Here is a 24,122-nt window from a genome sequence, read left to right as displayed (position 1 = left end):
TGTCGAATGTGTCGAAGCAATTGTAGGAGCTTTTTCAAAGTAAAAATTCTGCTTAGCAGGAATAACTGTTATAATTAATGTAAAGAAATTGTTATATGATAACTGTTATTTTTATTCAAGTATTTTTAGTCATAGATAGTAGTAGGTTATTTATAATATTGTATTAGGTAATTATAATAAATCTATTATATATTATATATTATATATAATATTATAATCATATTATATATAATAGATCTATTATAATAGATATAATAGATTAGGTATTTATACTATTATATTATATTATTATAATATAATAATATAGTAATATATATATATATATAATAATTATAGTATTATAATATAATAGTACTATAGTAGTAATTTAATTATGACTTATGACAGAAAGTTGGAAGAAGTTCCAGTTCTTCGAAAAAGCATTGCTTTGGCGTGGATATTGGAAATCGTTTCGATCGAATGCGGTGCCGCATCATAAAATCTAATTCCGTTTATTAAGATAAACAAAATTAAAATTTTCCTTAATAACTGTTACTTCCAATAAATTATCCTAATCAATATAATAAAATTATTATAAATGACCGAAATAGAATTTTCGTCATCGATAATGGTCATCGGCGACGACAAAGTATTCAGTAACTTGTAATAAAAAATAAATACTTTTATGTCAAGTAGTTTCTTCAACAATTTCGTTACTAATTTCTTTCGCAAAAACTTTTCAAATAACTCTTACTTTGGATCCTAGCTGCGAAGTGCTAGCAAAAGTCGCGCTTAGTCTTCTGATCGACGACGATACGCCGTCATCCGGTTTGCAACGAACGCATTAATCTAGCGCCGTTAAATTAATTATGTCGTCGGTTGGTAAGAATATGCGTGCGAAGGGCGACGAACAAGAAAACTCCTCGTTTCCGGATGTGTGTGTACGTGTGTGTTCAGGCTAACCTGATTTGCCTTCGTGCAGTCATTGCTGAATTTAATGAAGCATAAGCAAGCCTAATCAGACCGAGACACGAGCGACTTGCGTTGCCGCCTGTAGCGTTAACTCGTTGAAACGTGGCAAACGGTTCCGTAAATTGCAACTCGACGCAGCCAGCGACGATCTTAAAGCGTCGCGGAAATCGTGGTCTATTCTGTCGAGTCTCGCGAACACGATTTTTCTAACGAAGTGTCATAACTGCGAGCGCAGGATCTGCGGGAACCGCTTCAATCCATTTCGAACACGCGTAGTGTATTAATAACGCCGCCGCGTTCGGAACCGACAGATATTTTTAATAAGAGCTAATTAAAGTCAGAAGAAGACGCGTCGCAATTAAACACGCGCCGGTCACTATTTTCGACGGTAATTTTCTACTAATTAAACAAATTGATAATAATAATAATAATATAATAATAATGATAATAATAATTACAATATAATAATTATTATCATATTATTATTATTATTATTATTATTATTATTATTATTATTATTATTATTATTGATCGATGGGATAACCGTTTGTTACAGAGAGAGAGAGAGAGAGAGAATAATAATTAGGCAACGGATTTTGATGCAAAATGAAAATTTTCTCTATTTATTATAAGTAACAGAAGACACTCCAAAATATCTTCCTTTTTTAATAATTTTAATAGTATAATTTTATAAAAGTAATGTATTGACACTTCTCTATTCATTGAATTTTTCTAGCGTTTTCAATTCTATTTACTCATTTTTCTTGTAAATGCATGGACGGATCAAATCCAATAACATAAAACTAAAAACATAACATTGATGAAAGAAAAATACAAGAAAAATACAAGAAAAATTACAAATTATATTACAAAATTACAAAAATTACACATTATGTGTAATGCTAGAAATTACAAAAGAAAATTAGTCGATTACAGCATCGGTTTGAGGCGATTGAAGAATCCACAGCGCGTTCTCTGTAATTCTAATAAACGGATATTTATTGATTGCTCGAACCGCGGAGAAGTTGAAATTAGCTTAGAACGTTGCGTCGAACTTGATATCGAATAATCGGCCAGGAGCAGTGTTCTGGAACTTTTCTGGAAATTCTGGAACTTCTGGAACTTTTTTGGAAATTCTGGAACTTTTGGAACTTCTGGAACTTTTTTGGAACTTCTGGAAATTCTGGAATTTCTGGAACTTTTGGAACTTTTTTGGAACTTCTGGAACTTCTGAAACTTTTTCTGGAAATTATTATAACGTCTTCAAAATGACAGAATTTTAAGTCCTGATCTGTATATTTAAAGAATTTTAGTAAATACTATATCATATTGTTAAATTCGTCCAAGCGTCACACTACAGCTTTATAAAACACAGTATGATTTCAATGTTAAGACATACATACTTTTATTCTCCAAAGGTGAACAGCGAAGACAAGCAAGAAACAGAAAGTTCCACTGATCAGGATAAATAATTCTTAATTCGACAATTTCAGAGGAAGTAAAACCTGTATTCATTTTCATTGCTTAAGAACTTAGTATCAGTTTTAGCAGATTCGTTCCTGTTGTTCGTCGTATCGCAACAACGGTGGCTATAAATTGTAGACACATACGAACAGAGACAAAGCGTCTTCGTCGTTTCGGATTCGATGTAATCGATATAACACGAATTCTTCGTCCCCGGGCGAATTACGGTCGCGATTAATAATTCTACATTTAGTCGGTGCTTCTACAGTCGCTCAAAGCGGTAATAAATGAAGGTACACAGGTTCTGGGAGGTGCGAGAAGTTTAGACGCGGCGCGCGGCCAATTTATCACGAACGGGCGTCGTTAAGCACGGCCAAATACAAGCAAGTTTAATCAAGCTTGATCGGATGAAATTACAATTAACTCACATCGTTGCTGGTAGCATCAATTCGGCTCATCTCGCCGGATCACTCCGTAAATTCTCTTAATTCCACGGGACGCGCAATTATTCAAAACGCCTCATAAACGGAACGCCTCGTTCGTCTGGCGGGAATCCGAAACTTATTCCGATATTTTATTACACGGATCATCGATATTCGGGTTCACTAACGCGATCGTCACCCGGATCGTTCGTTCTGTCGCCGGATTGTTACATAAACGACGATGTTTTCGCGGCGCGTGCCGCTAATTGTCAGCAAAACGATGCCGAAGAAAGTGGTCACGGTGGAAAGCACGATCCTGGATGCACTGAAAACCACGGCTTCTGCGTAACCGCTTTCTTAAGAATCGATCTTACTTTCCTCTCGACACGGCGCGACCACGCTGGCATGTCAATTAGAAACTGTCATAACTCGGATTCCTGTGCAGAGTTTTCCGCGGGAAACAGTTCGCTCGCCGGCGACGCCCGCGGAATTTTTAAGCGAGCTCTATTTACAGAAGAAACACGCGCCTGTCCACGGCTGATCATTAATCACCTGCGAACGGTGCTTTTAGAGCACCATCTAAACGGCGAGCTAATTTGTCAAAGTACCTATCGTAAATTTTTCAATGATTGATTCGGTGGCCTCGATTACCGAGCGTTATATACTTCACCCTTGCGCGGTGTTCGCGCGGAGCGGAAGTTTGCTGTGAAACCGTTTATGGATACTGGATATTTCGAAATTACACGTTTCACGTATTTACGTTTATTACGAAATTATTTTCATGAGTGGAGTACATAAATAATTAGCAATAATTTTCAGAACTTCGACAGAAGTCGAAATTAGCGGATTGTTAGGGTAAATGTGTCGATCACCGTGCCCATTAAAGTGACGTCCGAAGTTCTCGATAAATTGTTTATAGTATCTTTTATGCAGAAAGTCCTTCTGACACCTCGACAAAACTATACTCGTTTGGCCTAATATTAAAAAAGCTAGTCCGCGTTAAAAAGTACGACTACAGTGGCGTACATAATTATAGACTTTTATTTTGACTGATATTTAAACAAAATTTAAAAAAGAAAACTACATTTGTATTTTTCTATTTTCTGTCATTTCTAATATAAAAATAGGATATTTTCTTCGGTTTTTGTTTGACACGTTCGCGCACATAGTTATATTTATTGCATTTATCGTGTTAAATGCATCGTGTCCTGTTATAAAGTATGATAAAAATGTCGCCAAAGAGAAGCTATTAATTCTCTATAGTATCATGCCATATGCTACGATTTTAAGTAAATACATTCACATAATTATTTTCGCGTTCTTTGCGTGAAATACAAAATCGTGGTCGCCGCTAAAAATGTAAAAGTTACAACGAGCCTATAATTATCCACACCGCTGTATTTGTCCACGTCTGTACAACGAGCGTGTGCAGCGAATGAAACGATTCCGTAACGGTTAAGTCGTAATAAAACTGGCAGAATTTCCGTGCTCGCGGGACGCATAATGTCGAAACTTGAAATCCAATTATCCCTCTTTGAACGGCTTGCCACGCTTTGAGTAGAATCGTCCTGGAGAACGGACGGGGATTAAATAGATTTGGCAGCGTTGGCGCGAGGACAATTGAAGAATTGGAATAAGTCACGATTAACGCGTGCGAGCGTGTTGGGACACGCTGAACGACTACGTAAATTGTAGCCCGATCCGATGCGTAACGAACCGATGTACCCAGCCTCGGACCTGTTCGAAATGGTGTACGCACACGTCCCGCGCGTGTAATTAGGGAACATACGTGCTTCGCTTGACAGTTCGTTGTATTCGACCAAGTGTTTTCATGCCGATTCGCAAGGGAGGCTCCAATTCAAGCCGACCCTACAGAGCAGCCTCCCTCTCTCTCTCTCTCTCTCTCTCTCTCTCTCTCTCTGTTTCTTTCTATCTCTCGCTCGCTCGTTTGCATAATCAATTGATCGAAATCAATTTTTCAAGGAACCTTCCGCGCAAAAATTACGACAGGCCCGTCCTCCCGAGCATCTGGTTCACTCGTCGGACAGTTTGTATTCTTCCCTTTACAGTATTACACTCGAATCACCCCTCATTTTCAACCCTTGTGTCGATATCAAAAAGTTTCTGCAGCATACGCGAACATTGTGGAGAAATTTCAATATTTCAGCGGATATTTCTATGCAAATTACAATTCATAGTTATCTGAGAAGGTAGGAGTCCAGCGATTTTTCTTCTCGTCGAGAGGAACGTTTAACTTTAAAAACAAATTGAAAGTAGTTTTTTTATAATTAGTGTTAAATTGACACAGTGCAGGGTTCAATATATTTTGGTCGAATAACGAATAAAATTTGATGTGTAGAATTTATTCGAGATACTATTCGAAACAAATTTTATTCGAGATACTGTTCGAAACAAATTTTATTCGAAATACTATTCGAATCAAATTTTATTCGAAACATTAATCGAATAGAATTTTATTCGACTGTGACTTATTCTGAGTGAATAAGTCGAGTGACTTATTCGAAGTGATATTCGAGTACAATTTTCTTCAAAGAACAATTATTCCTTATTGTGAATAACTTCTCGATTTGTACAATTATTCAGATCCAATGTTATTCGTTATTGAAAGCAGCTCAGGAAGTACAGTCGACACTTCTGTAACGTCAAAGGTTTCTTTTCTTAACGATTATACAAAGAGAGAAAATAGATTAGGAAAATATGAAAGATGTGAAACGCTGTAAATCACACTCTGTGATTGGTGAAATTCAGTGAAAATGTGGTAAGTTGTTATACGATGAAATGTAACCGGCAATGTAATAAACGTTAATGAATTTGTGTGAACATCTTATCTTTCTGGTTGAACGAATTAAGTATATATTTTGCGGACTAGAAAGGAGAGGTATCACTCTAAGAAAATAAGGTAAAACTGGGTCGACAGCGTAGAATTCTTCGATTCCTGCTTTTCGATTGAACTTGCTGAGAAACTTTCGCTGAAACTTGTAATCGTGTCTGGTTAACGGGTTTCCAATAATGCGGTGAGGCTTTCGCATTAGGAAATTGGCAAGTTTTAAGGGTGTCTGGATAACTTGTAAAAATTCCATGGCATCCAACTTCGCGGAAGGTCCAGGAAAAATAAGGATCGCTGATTATCTGATCTGACTCTTTAATTATTAAGTTTCAAATACTCAGGGTATATTTAAATTGTCACCTAATTACACAATAATTTTTAACAATGAGATAAAATAAATTGCTGTCACTATTTCACTCTTAAAATATGTTGTGCTGTTAAATTTACATTTAATAATTAATTAAATTAGTAAATAAATATCATATAATTTATAATATAATTACAATATAATATATAATATAATTATTATATTACATAATATTATTAAATATTATTTTATTATTATTTATAATATTATTTATTATTATATTATTATATTATTAATATCATTAAATATATCATATATCAATTAAATTAAAAATTAAATAAATTTCCAAAAATGCGTTTTGGAAAACAGACGAATAAATTTGAGAATAGTTAGAAGTATCGCCAATTGTATAGTCGCGAAAGTAATCGACAGCGCATTCGACAATAAATCGGCCGGGGACAATTATAAACAGTAAACCGTAAAAGCAGATAACCAATTTTTCAGGCAATTATACTCGAAACTGTTCACGTTAATTTACGAACACGTTCGGCAGGTTCTCGAACGTTAATGAATGCAAATGAGGTGTCGTTAAGAGATAAGAGATTCAAAGAATTCGTGGTGTTCGGCGTGCGCAGATTTCTTCACCGCAGCACCGTGTAATATTTCGTTCGATCAGTCATCGCAAAAAAATGTAGATGTTTTGCATCAACTTACAGACTCCATTAGATTCGAAATACGGCCAAGAGGAGACAGTGACAACCGGTTGAGACGTTTGTACGACCTTCATTCCGGCCTTTACCACATTCCAGCGAGAGCCGATGAATTCCAGTCCTCCTTTCGACGTGACCCCATAAACTTGAGAGGACATCTCCGGTCAATGGAGCGCGGAGAACTTAAATATAAGTGACGCTCGATTTATGACAATAAAATCGTCCGGGAACACGGATGTGCACCGAGCGTCAGTTAATCTGCTCCTGAGTAAATTCGAAATGTGTGCTAACAGAAAAATAATTCTTAAGATAAACGAGCCTAATCAAGTGTAAATTCAAGTGTAAATACATAGTGGAGCTAGTCGTTTTCGAAGATATACTGAAAAGTGATTCCGCTTTCCAACAGAACAGGAAAACAATTATACTTTTGCTTGCAGAGTACAGAACAGTTTTTCCTCCTTGTCTTGTGAACTGATAGCAATAAATAATGCTTTAATATATGCTCTTCTGCAACTCAAATTTCACTATTTTCACGGACTCCAATGGTTCACTCGAAGCTTTTAGTAATCGATCACATCATTCATCTATTCAATTCATTCGAAAAGTTATTACAGATCTCAACAGAAACAAAGAAAATATTAAATTTCTATGAATTCCTAGTCACATTGGACTTGGAACAAGATTAAATCGAATACACGTTAACCCTTTGCAATAGGAGAATTTTCTTGAGCCACCTATCAACTAAAATTTGAAATAAAATTTCAAATAAAATATGAAATGATACGATGTTCGAAGTAACTACTTTATTTACAAAGAATTTGGTTAAAAATTCTACCGATACTGACCATACTAAAGTAAAAATTACTAATTTCAGGAGTGCCATAATATTAATACAAAAATCGCAGAGAATCCAAGTAAATTCAGCGTTGCAATTTTAACACGTTCCGTGCCACGTGTACCATCGATGGTACACGCTTGCATGTTTACTTAGTGAACTGAACAAATTATTTACAAGAAATTTAGAACCGAAGAATCAATTTCCACCGCAAGAATGGGCGTTGATAAGTTTTTGTTACGTTGTTATGTGTACGAGAATTAATAATTGCACGTAATACATCAAGTTTTAGTAAAATATCAAAGTGTGAAGATTCGAGTAAAAAAAGCTCGGCACGGAACGTGTTAATAAGACAGCATACTACTTTCAATAAAAGTGTCCTCAAACGAAAATTATGACTTTTTAAAAAAAATGGATCTCACATTAGGCACCTTTATCCTAAATATGTGTTTGCACCGAGCAACTGATTTTCGAGGAAAAGCGGACTTACGTTGATTAGGTCCTAAACCGTCCAAATGCTCATTCACCGGAGGGTATTCATTCATTGTCTACATGTCACGATACGATCGCCTGGTGTCATCCTCGTCGAAATTACCTTATCCGAACGCCAGCCAGCGCCTGGTTCGATAGCTAATGGATCACGCTCGCAGTCTGCTGGCGGTAGAACAATCGAGGATACCACTCACATTCGAGTCAAACGGCAGCGTCGACGCAGTAATTGACAGAGCGAAGGAGCGTGTTGACTACAGGACGTCGTTGGCACGATTATTTCGCGGGCCCGTAAAGTAGCATGTTCTGCAACGTGGTCGCATGAGTCCTGACGATCTCGCACGAGCTCGATCCCGAGGCCGGTTCGGCAGAGCTCGGCTGGCTCGCCGCGGCTTCACCACTCGGAACAGGCTCAGTCGCTTCGCGCGCGTCGTACCGCATGTGCACTCTCTGTCCGTGGTCGTGCCGATCGTGAGAAAACAGCGACTCCCGCGATCGTTTCGTGCGGCGATTGTTTATTAAACTTCTCTTGTTCGACAGTGAATTGCGCGAGGTTTTCCACGGCGGGCGTGCTTCACTGATTGGTGCTCCGTAATTTCATCGAGTTTCGGGAGTTTTCTCGCGAACCATCCGGCTCGGCCCACCGGCTCAGGTGAGTACAGAAAGCGCGTGATTTCTATTCTCAAATGTGCTGCATCGGGCAACAATATAGGACACATTCGTGTGATTTGTACACTTGAAACAAGGACATGTAGATTTTACATGTTCTACGCGCTACTTACAATCTGCGTACAAAAACGTAAATTCGTTTCATGAATAAGAAGAAATAAAGAAAAAAATGTAGATCTGCTGCGACTTTAGTTGGACGAAAGTATACATATGTACAAAGATAATATCGTCGTACGATTTAATGTAATACGTTCGAATATGTCGTAAAATCTTCTTCAAGCTGTATGACATTCAGCAACTATTTTCTTATTGTCCTGTAGAATTTTTTTTATCTGCTTTTTGGTTTTTTATTCGAGTGCTATTTAATTCTCTACAGCATTATTATCAACGCGCATAAGTGCGTGATACAAATGGAGTATACGATTAAATTGAGATTATATAAAGGCAATATTCAGTAGAGAATTTTAATCCCAAACATTTTCTGTTTAAAAATTCTCATCCGCTAAGGGTCGAAATGTCCCGTTTCATATTGTTTGTCTTAAAGTTGCTGAAATTATAAAGACTCTGTCATGGAAAAAATGAACTTCTTTACCCAAGCACAGATTATTATAGAAGTGGCGAAAGATTTAAATAAATACAGTCTTCTGGTCGTTATTGCGCAACACCCGTTAGATACTATCAGGGGCAATTTTTGTCGTGGCTGATCCTAATATAGGTGTGAAGATTAAAGTCTGCTCTTTACAATGAGTCTTTGAACTTTGAAATACGATTTTTTCCAGCCATTTTATCGAGCTTTGCATGAAAGGCCACTTTACCGTAACACGTACAAGGTGCACAAGGGCTTTAGGCGACCGAACTTATCCCTCGTTTTTATTCCTTGGGACGTGTAAAAATAATCGTTCACCAAGTTCTGAGGTGTCGTTGCAAAGAGCAAGCTTCAATCTTCAAATCTATGGTACACTCGTCCAAGGAAAAAAAACTCGTGAACTGTTTTGGAGACATTTGAATTTGTAGCATTTTTTAGTAAACCTACATCTTCCATTTTTAATTCGTCTAAATTTTCGGCATGATTTATCCTGTGAAAGCATGGTAGGAAAAATGAAAAATGGACTGTGAACGTAGAAGCTTCAAAGTTTAAAACGGGTCCAAGTTCATTGGTGTATGATTTTCCCTGAGGGATTTATAATAGTGCAAATATCGACGATTTGGCAAAAATTGATAATTTAGTGCACGAATATATTTTGCAGATACTGTACATGTATGTGTAGATTTTACTGGTTTTCTGCTTTCGTGCTCGGAAGGATTTGAACGCTTGAATTTTTAACGAGCGACTACGAGTCGTTATGAGTTATGGCAGACCTGCTGTCTACACGTTTATGTAATCCCGATAGTGTTCGATTATGTAAATTATTGCTGTTTGGACTCGTCTGTGAGAACTGGAATAGCGAGAACATTTTGTTTTCTTACGGGGATTTAATTAACGATAGATCATTTACTAAAATTTTATTAGTTTCAATACTTGTTCGTACAATTTTACTGATTCCAATACTTGTTAGACCAATTTTGGTTGTTTCTAATGTCTTTTAATCTTTCTACTGCATTTTATGTCTCATGTGTAATTCGTTTTAATTATGTATTTAATACGACACCTAGATGGTAGCAACGTGTTACGTGTTGTCCAATATTGTCGTCATTTTCAATTAATGACAAACCTTTAACGACAGTGACGTTGTGTTCCATTAATTGGTTGCGTAATTTTGGTAGCAATGATGTCACTGGCTAATTAAAAAAAGTAATCGAAATTCACGTGCAGTGACACACACACATACACGCAAACGCACACGCACACATACATGCACACACACACACACACACAATATGTAGAGATGTCTACAAAAGGTTAATTAATTACGATGCTTATTCTGCACAATAATTTGTTTACGTCTACTACGTATTTTTCTTTGCAAATGGAAATTTTTTCAAACGCCATACACTGAAATGCGATAATCTTTTATTATGTATATGACACCCTAAGTCTAGCATCATTTTTTATTAGACTATTATTTCTTATTGGATTGGCTCGAGTATGTAAAAGGCGGAGAACGGAGTTAGTTGTAATGCATACTAAAAAATGGTCAAAATTAGGGCTGTCTCTGCTTTGATGAATATTTATTAGTATCTAATACCCGATTTCAAAAGATATGAATTTCTATCTCACTTGAAATGAAACATTTGATTTATTCCTATTTTACATGCAATTATAAGAACTTTAGTATACTACGTTACTACTAAAAAATGGTCAAAATTAGGGCTGTCTCTGCTTTGATGAATATTTATTAGTATCTAATACCCGATTTCAAAAGATATGAATTTCTATCTCACTTGAAATGAAACATTTGATTTATTCCTATTTTACAGGCAATTATAAGAACTTTAGTACACTACGTTACTACTAAAAAATGGTCAAAATTAGGACTGCCTCTGCTTTGATGAATATTTATTAGTATCTAATACCCGATTTCAAAAGATATGAATTTCTATCTCACTTGAAATGAAACATTTGATTTATTCCTATTTTACATGCAATTATAAGAACTTTAGTATACTACGTTACTACTAAAAAATGGTCAAAATTAGGGCTGTCTCTGCTTTGATGAATATTTATTAATATCTAATACCCGATTTCAAAAGATATGAATTTCTATCTCACTTGAAATGAAACATTTGATTTATTCCTATTTTACATGCAATTATAAGAACTTTAGTACACCGCGTTATTATTTAAATTCTGTAATAACATTCTATAATAAAGTTCCTTTAGTTCTTCTTTGTTAACCACAAAGATCTCCGCTTTTCTCGAAGCGATCTCTGATTGTGAGTCACGTGGCACAGAATTCCATTTATGTACTATTCCAATTCCTGAACTATGTGCGTTCTAAACATTTTCTGTCGCGCCTTGACCCAGAATGTTGCTCCCCATTTTTCTTCAGCTGTCTAAAAAGAGACGAACAAATCTGTATAGAGAAAGTAACGAACGAATAGAATCTACATTGAAATGAAATCTCTTATTTGCAATTATTTAAATGCCAGAAGAACTATTCTCGTCAAAAGTTCGTTACGTCTCTGCGTTGGTAAAAACGGAACACGTGAGATAATATTTCCCTTGATAAAGAGCATTGCAAAAATAAGGTGGCTTTATTTTTCTGGCTCGGTCTACGATAAAGAAAGCAACACGATCGCTGATGACAATGCGTTGTAGTTGAAGCAGGTATATTCATCTTTCGCGTTTAACCACGTATTATGGTCTAAATGCGAGTTCGGTTTTTCACGCTAGGATGGCGCGGGCCATGAATTATTTGTCACTTCGTTGGGACATAAATTCTGTTTTGGAGCTGACGTTTGGTACCGTTCAATATGCGTTCGGTCACTGAGTTTCTGCCCCCTCCCCCTCCCCCTACCAATAATACGAGAGCTCTGCGACGCGTTCGACAAAAAAAATATATGTGTATAAAACGTCCACTTGTTTTACACGTCATATCAATATTAAAAATTACCCAAGCATTTTGATAAGGATTAAGAATTTGATATCGGTATTAATCAATTCTGTATGAAACATTGAACAGAGTGTTTTCGTGTTTGCGATACATGTAAATATTTGAAATTTCTGCCTTTATATTTTCCTCCAATTTCTTTGCTTTTGTTACGTTCCATTATGTTCAATTTTGATGTGCTATTTACGCGCAGCCGTCGAATTGTTTTTCAATGTGCCCGGAGGAAAACGATTTATTTTCGATGCGAACGTTGGAAAGTAAAAATCGAGAATACGAAATTTTTAATAACGGTAATCAATATTTTTTTAATAAACGCCGGTTGATTTTTCCGTCGTCTGCAGGTTTTGGTGTCGGTATATGAAAGCTGTGAACACGACCACGATATTTTTATAGTTACGGTTTTGCACGTTTTACGATTTCTCATTATTATGGCTACCTTTAGGCGGACAACCCTGTATATACATGCGTAAATAGACATAAATTTTCCATATTTTATGGACGATAATGAATTTGTTGGTTCAACCTGGACAGGTTGTAAAGTCTTAACGAGATTTCGTGGACTTGTGCAGCAAATACTAATTAGTTGGACAGTTAGCACATATAAAATTTGCCATTGCGATTGCTATTATCATCGCGATGAATTTCTGTTTTCAATTTATTCACACTTTTTAATTAATAGTCTGTATTTCGAATATAAGATCCTATATATGAACTCGGTGTTAAATTTATTATTCAATGTGACATGTTTATATGCTATAAGTGATATTACTAATTCTTTATTCAATTATTCAGTCTTCTAACAATGATAAATTCGTGAAAAACTGCTGTTTTCACGAACTTCAAATATCAACTGCTTATACCAACGTCCATCGATTTCAATGAAATTTTCAGTGTATATTTTATAAATTTTCAAAATATAAATTTTCGATATCTACAAAATTAATCTCTCTTAGCAATTACAATAAGATGTTGTTCCATTTCAAGTGTATCGAGTACGACATGACATTTATTCCTATTCAACTATGCGTAAAACAACAAACCTTGAATTTCGTGTAATTAGACGAACATTCATCGGGGTCAGGGATTTCAGTAACCGATCGCCGTTGTGTCCACGCGAATCGGTGTTGTCTACAGTTGAGTGATGTATTAAAGTCCTAACGAGGAATACGTATCTGAGAGTAACTTGGTAAATCTCGCGTTTACGGACGACGGAACTTCGAAAAGTTTTCACTCCGGCTTTCTCTCTTTCCAACTCCGTCTTTCTTTCTCTCTTTCTCTCTCTCTCTCTCTCTCTCTCTCTCACTCTCAGCATGTACCGAAAGTAAATGTTTAGTTTTCATCTTTCTTCGTGTCCTGGGAGAAAACACGGGACACGTAAGTTAGCCGGAATGATTGATAGCCGGAGATAAAAGGAGAACAACCGAGTGGATTTCCGCGGAAACTTTCCGTGTTTCCGTGCTAATCGAAAAGAGCTTCTTATCGGGGAGAGCGCAGAAGCCGAAACTCAATTTCTATCTACTCAGAATGCGAGCCAGAGATACCGGGCTGCCTACTTTTTGCTCCCGATGTATCCCGCGGAACGAACTTCACGGATACTTCGAATTAAATGGAACAAAGAACGGCCGGGAATCGAGGCGCGAGAGCTCTCCACGAAACCAAGTGGTAGCCGATGTTGTTTAAACATAATTATGAACGTTGAATAATCGATGGGTTGTGCCCCGTTGCTCGGGGCCGTCGTTAAAAATACAACGCGATCTTGTTGATTCAACAGTTAACCTAACGGGTAGGCTTAACAATTCAATTCTCCGCGGAAGATCAATTTTCGATTGTTGTTTGCACTGAAATTAAACACCGAGAAATTCGTTCTTTGTATTCCACGTTGCCGGACGCCGCTTTAATTACCCGATGAACTCTAATTGAGCGGACGTTAATCGATTTTACGAAGACAATTCATAATAATGATATGCGTTACCAGCCGACTGCCGACATTTATGGAAATTCTCGGTTTTATTGGTAATTTTACGAAGACTAGAGTTTTACGATAGTTTCCTTCGTTAATTAAACGATTTCTCGTTGCGAAAGATAAAAATACGGTCAGACTTGAACAATCTTGCGTATAAATGTATTTTTACCAAGTCTTTATAGTTGTCATTTTTACAAATCGATCTTTTAGAGTTGCATTATTACACAGGGTGTCGTGTATGACACTGATTCGCACACGCTGATTCTACGTAAAGAAAGAAGTCGAAAATATAGAATAAATTTTTTTCATTCGAGCCTTCGTTTTCGAGTAAACTTAGGTTGACAAAAATAATACTATTGAATAGGGATCAAGTGGCGCGTCTGGTCATGACATACCAATTCTACTTCTCGTCACACTACAAGTCACGCGAACTTGACGCATCTTCCAACTCAGTTTTCTTGAGAAGGAAGCCGCGGATGAAATAGTGTTATTGTTTTTTCTTTTCGATTTATTTTTTGACGTAGAATTAGTTCAGAATCCGATTTTACCACCAGTTACGTGGCACTACGTATATACACGCATAACAGCGTTCGCATAATCAAGGTACGTTTGTATTAAATTCTTGCTTTCTTCTCCACTTTCATTTGTTCTGTTGCTTATGCTGTTGAGTCTTAAGAAATCTCTTCTTTCATGGTTTGAAAGTTCTCTTGCTGTTCTCTATTGTTTTCTCAATCTTCCCCACTTTACATAATTATTTTTACCACTTACTTTTCATTCTCGTTTGGCAAGCTATTCGCGCGATGTACTGTCATATTAGTACAACACACGGCTTTTTTTTCTTATTGATGAATAAATCAATTGTTATCAACAAAACTGCGGATTTTATGCATTTATAAGAAAAATGGAGAAACAAAGACAATGAACACTGCCATTGTATCGGTGTCATTAAAAAAAGAAATACGTTTTTATCTAATTTACATATTACATAATTGACGTGGACAATTTTTATTATTATTATTATTGGTCTCCAAACCAGTTTTTCAACATTAAAAACCCACATGTCCAATTTGAAGATTTCAATAAAACAGATAAAAATTCGTTCGAAGAGGACACTGAAAGAAGGGGATTTTGCAGAACGTTAAAATGAGTTGGAAAACCTACAAGATTTATAAATATAGAAGACTGCACAACTGCATGCCGGATAGCAGAAGAAATGAAACGGTATCCTGAAAGTCGAAGTTCGACATCCGAGAACCCGCGGCTGCGTGTTGTCAGAGTCTCGGATTTAATTAAACGAATTCTAAACGTTTTCGGATAAGTGCTGTTGTATTGCGATCGTTTGAGGCTCATTCGCGGAGGAACGTCGCCGGGCATTTTAAAATCTTAAAGAATGTAGCATCGCCGGAGGGTGAGACGGTGGCGCGCCGCGTTAATAACGTAGCATTGGAGGCGACCCGCAGGAGATTGCCTTCTCCTATTTAGGAGCGTCTTTTGAGGGCTTTCCTTGTCGCGCACTTTTTTGATTATGCAAATAAACCGCTGCCGGAATATTACGTTTCGCTGTAAATAAGTAGCGGCGTTTTAACCGATGACGTCTTAACTGGAAATTATCGCCGTGGCCGGAGGGACGGCGCGCGGTCTTTCGCGACCCCTCGAAACAGCGCACCTGTGCTTTCTTCCCGGATCGTTTTGAACGTCTGCCGCCCCATCTCATGCCGATTGCTTTCCGTTCGTCGTTGGACCACGCGAAAATGCAATTTCTTTACGAATACGTTGGGCACATCGTGAACAAACTGCGGATCTTTATGCATTTTTGGTGTATATGCAAATTTCGAAATTGTGAGTATTGCATATTGACAACAATCGATTGAATTTAGAGCTTGGAAAAAAGTGATCTGATTAATGGTTATATTGAATGTGAAGAATATAACTGATATAGATATTATAATATATATTATATATTATATATAATATATATTATAATATTTATATCAATTATATTATATTATATGATATAATATATTATAATATATAATAATATATAATATACAATATATCATAATATATATAATATATAATGAATATTATAATGATTATAATTGATTTATATTAATTGCACAAAAATTAAATAATTGGGCAAACAATTATCTGATTAGTGATTGACGACTCTATCTCGTTAGTTATTACAACTAATTTATAATTATTTAAAATTAATGTTATTATTATAAGCAATTTGTAATAATTTGACTAATAATATTATCTTATTAACTAACTTATGAATACTGCAGACAGTGTAGACGATGATAGAGACTGAATGATAGAACCTCTTCCCAGATCAGTGTAAAATGTTTCATTTTACAACGTTTATTAAGACAATCACATTTTTCTGACAAATTTGATTCTTGCATTTGCCACCATCGTTAATGAAAATACTTTTCACGGTGACGACATGAATAATTGAAACGACGATAAACGTTCGATCGAAAATTTCTCGCCGGAGTTGCGTTGTTTTCTGTTTATGTCAGAGAATTTGTTTTTTTATGAGTAGACCGGCGCATCTTTATGCAAAGTGCAATGTTTATGCATCAGTGGCAAGGGAAGGAAATTGAACAAAAATTCATTTGCTCCGTGAATTTGAATTACTTAAAAAGACGACTCGTAATTCGTATTGTTCGACCGTCTACTAATACTAATATTCAACACGAATGCATACGATCTATTTATGACCAGGGCATTAATCAGCGTTTAGCTTAATCGCTCACGGTTAAGTAGTTCGAGTATTTCGAGTACTTTTCAATTATCATCCGTCGTTAATGGCAATTCGAAAGAAACAGCAATTATGCAGTTTTTACGGACCAAAACGACGGCCCAGCAGACACGAAATATCTCGACTTCCGACAGTAATGCGTTAAGAAAGTTAGCCAAGAAAGTCTTCGTTTTCGTGAAACTTCAAAGAAATAGCACTTTCACTTAAAGTTTGTGGAAGATGCTGAAGTAGGAACGCGAAGGTTGATAAACTTCCGCAAACGAGATCAAAACAGCGTACTTTGAGGAGCGTGCAGGCTACTGTCGGAAGGGGGGGGGGGAGGGGAGACAGTTAATTGCCATTAGAGCATCTTGTGTGTGAGTCCTGTGTACGGGACTAACTCTGTCCTTCTCTCGCGTGTTTCCCTCTTTTCGTTATTTCTCGTCGTAGTCGACTGCCGCGAAATATTTCTTTTCGCTCAGTCGAAACGGGTCAATTTGTCCCTAACTCTGACTACCCCGGCAAACAAAGGCACAGAGAGGAAGATCAGGAAACAGGAATGATACTTCTGTACGGCCTTGCCGGCAATTAAAAGGCTTTAATTAGCAGAAACGTGGAAGACGGCCGGCCGGAACGATAATACGATAGGGAGCGAGACGCTTTTGTTGTCTGGTACGATGCTTTTGTCGCGAAAATGAGCGTTTACGGTACGAATGAACGATGGAGGAACGATAATCGAGATCGTTTCTGCAAAATACAATCGCGCATTAAAATCCAATATCAGAAGAGCGTAATTCGCCTTCTTCGCTCTACGCTTGGAATGTTTGCAATCGCCAGTATTAAGTTTCTCAACCACATTTCCTTTTATTTTCGCAGTCACTGTATTCAGCACTGTCGGGAAAATTGAAGAACCAGCAATCAGATTTTCTGTTATTTTTGAAGAAAGCGTGCTTAATATTGCTGAGAAAATTGTGCGGTTTCCGATCACACTTTTTATCCGAACTTGCAACGAAAATGTCAAACTTGTATTCCGAAGGTCTCGTTAACTTGTGTGCGTACTGAACACTTCGTTGATATCGGTTGATTCATAGTTAAGCCGTAGCCATGGAAAGATGTAAAAATGACTCGATTTTGGTTGAATTCCAACAAAACTGCGATTTTCACGATCTTTAATTGTTTGTAACCCATTGCAACGTCAACCAATTTCGACGATATTTTCGATGTGCATATAATATATCGGGATCTACAAAACGCAATTTTGAAATTATCGTTACAGGTCCAGACGAAAATGTTAAAAAACGAGAGCTTCCAATTTTGTTGTCATTCCATGCGACAGCAAAATTAAGAAAACGATATTTTAGTAATTGTACAGTAAACTAGTCCCTTTGACATTCGAAAGGAATTCAAATCGTTCAGTCCAGTTCGAAAAAAGTTATTGCGTTCTAAAAGGTGTACGAATACTTTTTACACAAACTTACTTCTATAAACTAATATAAAACAGCTGCGTAAATCTAATGCTAAAAATGTGAAATTCCAATTTCAATCGATGCTTGAACGAACACTTCTTGCATCCGTTGCCTTCGGAGGAGCATAATTTCACGCACAAAACTTTATCGTCAGCGATCTGAAAGATCAATCGTGTTCGCAACAGAAATATCTGCCGCGAATGTTCCGCGATTCGCGGAAAGTATAATATATTCGACGGTTTCTCGCGTCACAATGCCGCCGGTACTGGCGCACGTGTTTGAAAGCGCTAAAGAACAATTTCCTCCGGAGTCGGGTTCGCTACCGACCCGACCCATTTTATCCTCTCGCGATCGTAATTTCCTTTCCTTAATCAGAGCGAATATTCGTTCTCATTGCCGCGGTGTTTTATCGTTTCGAGAATCGTAATTTCCCCTTTTAAGCCGGCATTGCTTTGTTTCTAATCGACGATTAATGAGGATGGAAACGATGGGCCCCCGGTTTTTCCTCGTTCCCTCCCATTTTCCTCCCGTCGCCGTCTGGAACACGTTTCCCTTGATACAACCTATTTATATAATTCTCTCGCTATTGAGGATCGAATGTAATTATCTGCATAAAATGTTCCGTTTCAACGGATAGCCCGCGGGGTGCTTTGCGCGTTTCCGTCGCGTAAAGATCTACAGAAAACTGTGAGCTGCGAAGCTCTTTCAAACGGTTTTAAATATCGTCTCGCTTCAGTTCGAATACCATCGGTCTCAATCGCGAAAGGATCCTATTACGTTTTCAACCGATCATGTAAATTCATCCGTGGAATTGTCGCGTTTGTATAGTTAGCGCCGCGGCCCGCTAATGATCAATAAGCTTCGCGTAACCTGTTACACACAAACGTCGGCAAAGATTTCGGGCCCGCGGATAAGTGTGTCAAGGAGAACATTGCGCAATCGACTCGACTTCCTAACAGCTGGGAAGCTTTTGAACACTCGAAGGCTGGCATCCTGTTCTTCAAGGTCACTGAAGGTCGTCCCGTCAATGAATGGAACAGCGTATCCTTTTTCTCGGATTTTAATGCCGCGTTGTTGAACATTTCGTGGAGAAAATAATCATGTACAGATAAATCAAGGAATCAAGCTGTTATTTATTCAAAATATTAAGGTAACAACATTCTCTCGAGTGTAGTTAACAACGTTGCATCGTCGTTTCACGCTAAAATGGAAGATATTGAGAATTAAACATTTTCTTGATTTGAAAATAAAAGATAAAAAATTAAACGTTCTTTGTAAGGCAAAATCTGAATTCATTCGTTGTATTCATAAAATGCACGTATGATTTTAAAAGTTTAATATTAAATAGATCATTATGCAAAGTATGTGGAAAAATTTGAAGCGATAGGATTGAAATAAAGATTTATTTCAACTTCGAATTTTATTTTAGCATATCGAAAGTAGTCCGACGTTTTGTATTTGATCCGAACATTTTGTAAATACAGAAAATTCTCAGTTTTATGAATAAAGCATTAAACGACCCATTGAGCTAGGTACCAAATGAGTCTAAACACTGTTTAAACGAACAATTGGAATTCGTAGTTTATTATATAGTAGCAAGAGCAGCTGGTTCGCGAGTGAATAGGGTGAATGGAGAGCGAGCAAACAGAATGTATGCGACAATGTGCCATTATCAATCAGCTGAGACCTTTGCAAATGGTAATTAGGATCGCCGCAGCGTGTTGAATTGGTTCAAAGTTAAAATTCGCGATCTACGCGGCCCTTTACTTTCGAGAGGGGCACTCGACTGTGCGTTCGATTCAGCGTGCCGTTTGTTTCGGCACGTAAAACGGCCATTTACGAACACGAAAACGAGCAGCTGAAAGGATCCAAAGGAACGCTAATCGAATGTTTTCCCTTTTAATCCGGCATCGAGTGAACGGCCTAGCACGAATCGGTCCTGGATTTATTTCAAACGCGCGCCGACATAAATCAGATCGTGTTTACAGATGCGCGCCGCTATAGCTCGCAGTTAGACCCGTTAGATTTATCGGGTAAAAAGAAAATCGACGGAAATAACAACGACGATAATAGGCTAAACAAAAAATCGGCAGCAATTTTTTGACCGATCGTCAAGGGAGCTCGTTCGCGAAAGGAAGCTAATAATGGTGCCGACGGGATTAGTACCTTCGCGGATATTTTCACGGCTTTACGATGCACATATATACCTTTTCCTCGTCGTCGAGAAACACGCAGTCGTCTCTCCTGTAATGATCGTTCTCTTGTGCCTGGACGTTCCTTTCACCGCGTTAAGATGCATGCCTGGTACAATGGAAACGAGTCGCGGAAAATCGAGAAGAAATACTTCAGAAACTATCTCGTTTATTTCAGCGGTGTCACACACGGAGCTATGATACTTTGTGGCTTCCTTGGGCGCGGATTGCCCTGACGTTTCTCTCGATAAGCATGCGGAATTTCTTAAGGTTATTCCGATGTTCACGGATCGCAGAGGAAATTTATGCGAGGTCAACTTGACTTGCATGAAAAACAGACCCGGAGAAAAAATATTTGAAGAAGTATCGGAGATGGTTAATGAGATATTATCGTTTATGTGAAATGATATCTCGAGATTCATTTGACGTCATAGACATCCAAGTACGTGTACTAAGAATCGTTATTTGTGTTGTGGCAAAGAAAACGATTGACATAGTATCTTCTTAATGATGCGCTGGAAATAATTAATTGATATAGTATTGCATGTCTCGAAATTTCTATTGACTATTTGAAATTCTATTTCTCGGGATTAATATTTATGAGAGAAAATGAAGCTATAGAAGAAGAATTTATTTATTTCGAGAGGCTAATACATTTTGTTTTAGAAACGGGCAGCTGCGTTTTACTTTTCACTTTTGTTAGGCGACGATTAAATTCACGATCTTTATGCAGTTGCGAAGTATTGTTTAGAAATTGGTACTGGAGAAAATATTTCTTTCGTTTTAGAGGTTTTATTATATTAAATATTCAGAGATTAAAATTGCTGTTCTTCTGATTTTAAATAATGTTGAATCAGATCGATATGCAAAGATCTAGACATTTATCATTAGACTGCGAAATTTTCTAAATCGATTCCAAGAAAGGGGAATGACAAATAACAATGTATTTCGTCTGTTAATCATTTCAGTTTCTTCTTTTATTTATTAATTTCAATATGATGAATTATTAAAATTGAAATCTTAATAATCTTAATAAGATGAATTATGAATATTAAAATTTTAATAATTTTAATTTTAATAAGATTTAATAAGATATTGAAAGAGAGAAAAATAATTGTTTCCTAGCTTTAATCATTTTAATAAGATGAAACTAGTAATTTGATATATATCTACCAGTTGTTCCAACTCCCTTCTGCTTTAAATCGAACGTAATCATTCACTGTCATAACTTTGTCGTAACATTATCAGCGACTTCTGCATCATCTGGCAGATGCAACAAATATTTCTATGACAGTGCATTGCACCTGCATTGGACCGTCGACAATGCATCCGCGGACAATGCGAACAATACTTGCGCACTCGAAGTTGTGTTTGCCACATCGATGGATAATCATGGTTAAACAACAAAACAGTGCTAAACGTTGCGACAAGAACTATGAATAATTCAGATGATAATTGCACACACACATTTGTATTCGACATTAACTCGAAGCTGTTTCATTTCCGTTGGCTAGTTCGGTTGTATAATTGAAACGGCCGCTGCCGCCTCGGAATTTTACACCGTCCGCCATTTACTGTTTAATTTTTTGTTGTTCCCTTCATTAAGCGGTATAATATGCTCGAGAGATGCGTACTTACACAAGTAGCGTCGAATGTGTGCAGATGTCGTTGACCTGTTAGCAATACCGCCCACAAGGAAATTGCTGCCGGAATTTTTACTCTTGTTCTTACCTTAACGCCGCAGCGACATTTATCATTCTAATGAACTGAAATGCATTTCTTTCCTGTCGAGAAAATGCGCTGCGCTGGAAGCGTTGCATCGATCAAGAATTAAAAATTCTCATCGACGATATCAATCATGTCCGAGCAACAATAGTAATAATTGTGTTATAATTTGAAACAATTCTCATATTGTCATGTGTAAATAAGTATGTTTAAGTTCACAGAACGATGTTTTGTGTGGCGTTCAATTTTGTGTTCTAGAGTTGCAATTGCTATAAATTTGATAATCATTGTGGGGGTTTCTAAAAATTTAATTATAATATTGGATTTGGGAGTAAGTTAAATATTTAAAATTGATGAACAAGATGTCGACGACATTAACAAGATGATAATGTCGACGAGGATTAGTGTTGTAATTTACAGCAGAAGAAATGATCTATAATTATTTTAATATAATTAGGTTAATTAAAATCTCTAACAGAGAGGATGAACAAGCAAGGATAATGTTGGCGGAGCGATTAGTTTTGCAGTTTACAAGAAACAAGTCATCTGAAGGAGTTTTCGCAAAAATTAGGTTAATTGATACTGTTGAAAAGTAGGATCGTTGTTTAAGACAAGTGTATTTTAATTCGCTCTCAGCAAAAGCGTATTGAAATTTCCGACTCATCAATTCTGAAAATCATGGACACGAGGTAAATTCGATAGTGATGTAATAAATGTATACAGGCTTTCTATTTTGTGAGTGAAAATTAGAGAAAGTAGGCTCATAAAACAAGTTTTATTTTGAAAAAGAGGAAGCATTGCGGACGGCTTATTAAATTCGTCGATTTCATCGAACAGGTTGAGTTTCCCAACAATCTTGTCTTCTGTTCCCTTTCACGAATTAATTACATCGGCGATTTGATGCATTGTTTCATTAGGTGGAATTTAGACCAAGGGATCGGTGAAAGGTGAATCAAGAGATATATTTATCCTATTTCGTTCTGGAATCGCGTTTAGAGATGTGAAAGGCACGCCATTGTCGTCCAGTGTCGTAAGTTACGCGCGTAATTCGTGTAAGAAACTTACGTTCATTCATCTCCGTGCCCGTTTAATTAGAAACGGATACGGTCGATCGCGCTTGCGCTAGTCAATGGGCACTTTGTAAATTTCCGAAACAGCAAATTTTGAATCGTCGCATTGTCGTAATTATCGATATGGTAAAACAATTATAGATTGATTGCAAACTAGTTAACCGTTTTAATTACACATAATGTGCTTCGTGTGTGTGTGTGTGCATTAACCGACTGTGTTTACTAGAAATTAATTAAATACCAATCGTATTGACACGAAGGAGACGGATTGCCACGATTAAATGCAAACTGCAGCGGAACCGTTGCCGATACGATAATCGAGAACTGCTAGGCATCTATCCCTCTGTTTAGCTATAAACTGCAAAAGTTAATTGAATATTGGTGCCATTAGATGATGTTATTGATGACAACGCGTACCAAAGCGTCTGCATATTACGCGCAACAAATTATTCGTATTCTTAATTATTTGTCATCGGGAAACTAGTGAAACTTCGTAACTTAATTCTTATCTAGACAGTCGCATCAAAGTGAAAGCTAATGACTGCTGCGGATGCCTACGCGAATTTACATTTTTATCTTCAACCATCGAGATACTACGTAAATTACAATCTCATTTCTTGCATCAATACGCTAAATATATTTCAGGTAATGTCACAAGAAATCGAATTCCGTGGAAGTTTCTATTTAATGCGATTGATGAACAGATAGTCTAGT

General features: G+C 36.9%; 1 protein-coding gene across 1 annotated transcript in view; it reads left to right on the top strand.

Annotated features, from left to right (window-relative positions):
- The first annotated feature begins 8,402 nt into the window (after nucleotides 1–8,402).
- Nucleotides 8,403–24,122, top strand: part of IRSp53 (Insulin receptor substrate 53 kDa) — a 337,247-nt gene continuing 321,527 nt past the window's right edge. The window contains exon 1 of the mRNA XM_076525365.1: nucleotides 8,403–8,678. The gene's annotated coding sequence lies outside the window, so the exon portion shown is untranslated. The remainder of the gene's footprint in view (nucleotides 8,679–24,122) is intronic.

Source organism: Megalopta genalis, chromosome 11, assembly GCF_051020955.1.
Source record: "Megalopta genalis isolate 19385.01 chromosome 11, iyMegGena1_principal, whole genome shotgun sequence".
In the NCBI taxonomy this organism is placed as follows: domain Eukaryota; kingdom Metazoa; phylum Arthropoda; class Insecta; order Hymenoptera; family Halictidae; genus Megalopta; species Megalopta genalis.
The sequence above is the reverse complement of the archived record's forward strand: the minus strand, read 5'-3'. Positions and strand labels throughout refer to the sequence as shown.